Raw genomic sequence first — 5,443 nt, 5'->3', positions numbered from 1 at the left:
AAAGCAATTTTTTTTTTTTTTTTTTTTTGCTTAAAAGCAAATTGATGAATACCAGGTAGTATTAGATTTACCTCTGTTTCAGTACCCAAGCAGATATGCCCACTCTCATATACTGAGTAGCAGAGCAGTGGTATGAAACACAACCATTATGCTCAAAAAATCATTGTCATTAACCATTTAGCTATACTTCCTGTCTACATCCAGCAAATTTAGAAATAAACTAAATTCTTAAGCTCTAAAAACTATGTTGGAAAAACCATGTTCTAAGAGAATAGAACCTAATGTCAAGCACCAAAACAGATATTTCTTTTTTTCTAAAGGAGAGTAGTTTTGTTGCAGCTTCTCTCATACCAGTGGATAAACTTGTTCACTAGCTTAAGAAATTCCAACTTTTGTTTGTTTATTTGTTTTATGCAATAGGGCACGTGTGCTTGCCAGCGTGATATCCTTCTCCTCCATTCTCCTCTCAGGATTTTGGGCATGTACATACATGTGCCTGGTGTAATTTCAAGGTGCCAGATTAGGACTCGAACCATGGCCACTCATGTGAAAATCCAGTGCCTTAACCACTACTCCACCTGCTGATCCCAAGAAAGTCAAACTTTAAAAAAATATATATAGTATAATTTTATTCAACTTTATTTATTAACTCATTTTAACTTGACCTGGGGGTGGGAAAAAGAGGAAAAAGTGAGAAAGCAAGCCACCAAGTCTTCAACTAGAACCATGGTCAGCCACGTCCAGCACCTTAACCACCATGCCACCACTGGCCCTGAAAGTCTAACTTCTAATAGTGGTAGTTTTGGAAATCTCTGCTCTAAACCCCACCTTCTGGACCCCAGAAAAGCTCAGAATGGTCAGGCAACCTCTGTCTTTTCTCTGTCTCAGTGACTCTTTCTTTGAAATTTTTTTCTTTTTAATTCTTAGAACACTTCTTCTCACCTTTGACCTCTTCATTCTCTTGCTAATTTCAGAAGCCATTTAAATCTGAAGTGTGTCCTGCTGTGTTTTCATTTTTTTAGCTTTATTTTTTCTTTTTTAATTCTTTTTGTATCCCTTTTTACTTTGTTGCCTTGCATTAGAAATTTGAAATACTCTTTATTGCCAGGGCTTTGACTGGAATGTCATATTTGAAGATATGATCAGAAAATTATGGAACTAAGGTAGATCTCAAGGAAGACAACAGAAACTCTTGGAAAGATTGCCTGGCACAGTAAATAGTTCTGCCTGGCAAAGAGGATTAGAAAAGTCATTTGAAAGAATTTGTACCATAAAATAACCTGGACTTTTCTAGCCCAGCATTGTAAACAGTGGAGATTGAAAAAGAACAGCCACAACCAGAGGATTACATGGAGGAAGACACTGAAGAAAGAAAAAGAGATGCTAGTACTTGGTAGGCAGAACTGAGTCCTAGATCTGGAAGCTTGCTTCCCTACTTTCCTTTCCGTCTGTCTCTCGCTGGTCAAATTAAGCAAATAATAATGATGAAAACGAATGAAATAATTCTTTAAAAATAAAATAAAATTGCAATCTGGGTACAGATCTGAAAAAGATTTTAAATTATCACAAAATTGATCTGAAGATTTGTCTCAGGGGAGCAAGCGCCTTCTGTAAATGTATATACATTTTGGAACCATAAGCAAAAGTTAATTTTGTTTCAAAGCACACATCTTGACGTTTGACAATGAGGAATAAAATCCAGAAAAAAAAATGGTGTCAGAAATATCTGACACTTCTATATATATAAAGGAAGAAAAGGAAAACACAAGGTGCAAATAATTCTGAAATTAAACTGAAGAAAATGAAGAGAATTGAATTAAGGTAAGAACCAATAGAAGAATTAAAATCACATCTGTGAGTAGTAAGACCACAACTACAGACACTGATAACTGAATCAGTAGTGTAAAAGGTGAACTGAATAGATTTCCCTCAAAGGGAAATAAACAAACAAACAACACAAAGTGAAATTTATGCAATAATAAAAGTTAGGGAAGCAAAACACAAGCTACGGTATCTATATTATGTATAGATATGTATCTATAGTTAATGTTCCACAGAGGCACAGAAAACATGAAAACACATTTATTCCTAGATGTGAAGGGTTATCTTCTCTGAGATAAATATATACATGCTGAAACAGATGCTAGCTTTTTATCTTTTTCAAAGGTAAGGAAGTTCTCAACATCTCAATTAAGGATTTTTTTTTAAAGATTGTTGCCATAGGATGCGTGTGCTCATCATAGTGACACAAAGAGAGATAAAGAGAGAGGAAGTAGGAAAGGACCCCCCCCCCAGGGGCAATGGCCACACCACAATCCCTTTTTGTCCACTCTCCTCCTGAGATTTTGGGCACACATGTACACGCACCCAGCGTGATGTTCAAGCCACCAGTCTGAGACCTGAGTGGTGATTGGCTATGTGTGACCCCAGTGCTTTAAACATGGTGTCACCTGCAGGGAACTAAGTGAGGATTAAAAACAACAACAACAACAACAACAACAAAAGAACAAAAAAAAAAAAACCCTGAAAAATGAAACACTTGCTGAAACTGACAAAAAAAAATTTCCAGTGCTACATGATATAGGCAGAAATCAATAAAAGTAAGTATTTAGAATTTTTTTCCTCCATTCTTTCTAAGTTTTATTCAAAAAAAAAAAAAAAAGAAAAGGGGTCTGTTTGGGGAAGATGAAGTGGTCCCTGACGAGTTACTATCATTCTTACAAGGAGGTAGTCAGTGATCAGGAAGGACAGGGACCCAATGCAGTATGTAGTATCCTATTTCTCCACTGTACGCCTTAAAAAATTGGGAAATACTTCCTAGTGTGGGAGAGTAGGATGGCTTTTACACTGTTATGGTGCCCCAAATGTACAAATCCCTGACTTTATCTATTTACCCTTTTCTTTCTGTTCTTTTTCTTTTTCTTGTGCTCAGCTTTGGCTTCTTCCTCGTGGTTTTATTTATTTATTGATTGATTGATTGATTGATTGATTGATTGGAGAGGTTTTTATTATAGGGCATGTGCACTCACCAGAGAGACAGAGAGACAGAAAATGAGAAATCACCCCCCTTACGGGGGATGGACATGCCACAATCCCTTCTCCTCCATTCTCCTCTCGGGGTCTTGGGCACACATGCACATGTGCCCGGCATGAGTTTAAGCCACTGGATCCGGGACTCAAACAACAGTCTACTACACGGGAGTTCAGTGACATAGCCATTACATCAACTGCTGGTCCTGTTTCTCACGATTTTTGATCCACTGCCCCACCTCCTTTCGTTTGAGAACTCTGATCACGGTCTTTCTAGTTCTCACTTGCCAGCGTGGCAATTTCCACCTTTCCAGCAGACAGTTTCCTAACGTCCATGGTCTTATTTAGTACTTTGATAGTTAATGCAAGTCCTCATTTCAAGGTCATTTCTCCTCCTTTGTAATCCTGTTTCAACATTGACACGGCTGCAGTGCTTTGATTTCCAATGCATGTGTCTTTCCAGCCCCCATTATTTCCACTAGGTACACTCTGATAGAGCTGAAAGCCATAGTGCTTGTCCCAGCCAATGTACAGCAAAGTACACCAAAGGGACGTTTTCCTCCAAACGGTGTATAAAGTTGTTTGATATCACAGAGCGCCATAATCAACTGCACACAGGGAATTGGCTCCTGATACTGCCACAAATACCTTTGAGCGGGACCAGCAGTTGGTGTAATGGCTATGCTGCTGGACTCCCATGTAGTAGACAGCAGTTCAAGTCCCGGACCCGGTGGCTTAAAGTCATGCCAGGCACATGTGTGTGTGTGCCCAAGATCCCAAGATGAGAATGAAGGAGAAGGGATTGCGGCGTGGCCATCCCCTCTGGGGGGTGATTTTTCACTTTCTGTCTCTATGTCTCTCTCTTTCTGGTGAGCGCACTCTCCCTATAACAAAAACCTCTCCAAAAATAAATAAATAAATAAATTAATTAATACATTTGAGCAATGAGACTCAGTTCATTAGTCAGGACATGGGTGTCAGAGGTTATGCCTGCCACACTACAAGACATGTCCTCGTTGAGTTTATAAATCTTTTCAGAAAAAAGACTTAATCGAGAAGCTTGTGGATGTTGCGTCTCTCCGTTACAAGCAAAAGCCTGTCATTTGCTAAAATTCCCAAACAGGTGCCCGCGTGTCCAGTAGCTTCCATGGCATATTCGACTTGGTATAAGTGACCTTCTGGGGAAAATACAGTGGTCCTGGAGTCATATCTTTGAGACATGTTTGCTGAATTTTATATAATGACAGAGGAGGGACATTGAAGTGTTGTGATGTGATCTATACTGCGCGCTTTACTGCACGGTAGAGAAACCACCATCGTGGCCCCAGCAGCTGCTGAATGTGGCCCCTTGTATTTAGAATCTTACAGAGTTCAAATGTGCTTATCCTTTCAGTGGAAACGAAAGCAGATCATCAAATATATAATAACATATGCCATTATGTGCCTTTTGAAATTAGTTACTTGAGAATGTATTCAGGTAATATATTTTAGACACAGATGTTGGAATATTTTATATTAAGCTTAAAATAATGTGAGAATTACTGGCAAATTTACTATTATTATCCACCCTAATAAATACATCTCTGTGTTTTGGGTCCTTATTTATATCTTTTTAAAATAAATCCAACATATTTCATAAAGAGAGTGTATTTTGAAAAAATCAGGCGAAAATTTATCGAAGAAAAAATACAAAAGAACTGACACTCAGTGAGGAAAAAATTGTTTTAAAAATTCCCCGCTTTTCTTGCTATTCAGAAAACTCTTGTGTCAGCACAACTTATATAAGGGTACACATTGACTTGAATATTTTTGCTAAGATCATTTCTGAAGATTTATATTTAATGTTTTAGTATAAATTAAAGAAATTTCTTTATTGTGTCTTCTAAATTTTTATTATCAATTTATAAGAAAAATGGATGAAATTTAATATATTATATAACATTGATAAATTGATATTTTAATGAGTTTTAATTGATTTTAGATAGAAAATGTACAACAGCATTTAAAATATCTTTATGTTCTGTTCTATAACTCTACATTTTCTTTTTTCTTTCCTACTGTATTAGTTAGATCTTTCAAAACATCTTGAAATTGTAATGGTAATAATGTGAATCTGTAATATTTTGAAAAAAAACATGTAGTGGGCCAACAGATGGAATAGCAGTTAAGTTGCTAGATTCCTACATGGCCAGCCATGTTTTGAGTCTCAGACACAGCGACTTGAAACTCACACTAGGTATGTGTGTGTGTGCATGCCCAAGATCCCAGGAGGAGAACGGAAGAGAAGGGATTGCAATGTGGCCATCCCTTCTGGGGGTATTTCTCACTTTCCCTCTCACAATCTCTGTCTCTTTCTGTCTTCTCAGGTGAACACATGCACCCTAAGGAAAAAAACCTCTTAAAAAAAAAAAAG

The 5,443-nt window shown here is 37.4% G+C and overlaps 1 pseudogene; it reads right to left on the bottom strand.

Moving 5' to 3' along the window:
• Positions 1–2,886: 2,886 nt before the first annotated feature.
• On the bottom strand, positions 2,887–4,251 carry LOC102492168 (proteasome subunit alpha type-4-like; annotated as a pseudogene).
• Positions 4,252–5,443: the final 1,192 nt, after the last annotated feature.

The sequence above is a fragment of the Tupaia chinensis genome, unplaced genomic scaffold, assembly GCF_000334495.1.
Source record: "Tupaia chinensis unplaced genomic scaffold, TupChi_1.0 Scaffold000370_1, whole genome shotgun sequence".
Taxonomy (NCBI): domain Eukaryota; kingdom Metazoa; phylum Chordata; class Mammalia; order Scandentia; family Tupaiidae; genus Tupaia; species Tupaia belangeri.
The sequence above is the reverse complement of the archived record's forward strand: the minus strand, read 5'-3'. Positions and strand labels throughout refer to the sequence as shown.